This window comes from Odontomachus brunneus, unplaced genomic scaffold (genome assembly GCF_010583005.1).
Source record: "Odontomachus brunneus isolate Ranch 3 - 2012 unplaced genomic scaffold, Obru_v1 Obru_scaffold_187, whole genome shotgun sequence".
In the NCBI taxonomy this organism is placed as follows: Eukaryota; Metazoa; Arthropoda; class Insecta; order Hymenoptera; family Formicidae; genus Odontomachus; species Odontomachus brunneus.
Window position 1 is genome coordinate 33365 of NW_022639637.1, and position 935 is coordinate 34299.

A 935-nucleotide genomic window follows, 5' to 3' on the forward strand; every position below is an offset into this window, starting at 1 on the left:
GCAACGTTTGCGAAACGTCGGCATATCGCTGATTCAAGACACGGCACCATTCCGGAAGCTATACCTAGACAAATGTTATAATAATTAATTCAACAAAAAAAAATTAAAAAATCCAAGAAAATCCAAATTAAACAAATCGAATTACTAAATTTTGAGAGAAACTTTCAAAAATATTATTTAAAACAATAGTGTTGTTTCATCAAATGACATGGTTTCCTTGAACGAAATAAAAGTTTTATTTTCATCATCATCATCATCATTCAATATCATTTAAAAAATGATATTTCGTTTAAGAATATAATATTTTAATAAAATAAAAAAAAACCACAAAATTAAACAAGTACGAATATTATATCTAAAGAAAATATTTTCCGAGAAAACGGTATAAGAAGTATAAAAAATATGCAATAAGACAAATTAATGATTGCCACTAACGAGTGCTATTCTAAGTACTATTCTATAAGTATTATTGATGTAAAACATTACCGAATTTGAAATACAAGTAACAAAAATAACTAGTAAATAAATAAAATATATTATATTTGCAATATTTTTTTTAAATATTACTGCAATATTGCAAATTAATGTCACTGCAAAATCTCTGCAACATTGCACTGCAATATGCAATCTTGCAACGTTGTAGCAATGTTCCTGCAAGCTTCTGTGCTGTATGGGCATTGCTGAGATTCGAGTCTGAGACCTCTCCCAGGTAGCAGACTTACGTCAAAATAACATCCAAATCTAAATAAGTTCAGGATAAAAAAATAACCAAGGAATGATAAAAAATATCGTGAGAATATCGTCAAAATGATAATGTAATGTCACAGATCGATGACGACATTTTAGACGACTTAATGACGTTTCATGACGTCTCTAAACGTCAATAATACGTTTTTAAGACGTTATACAGAAACGTCATTAAGATGTCACAAAAA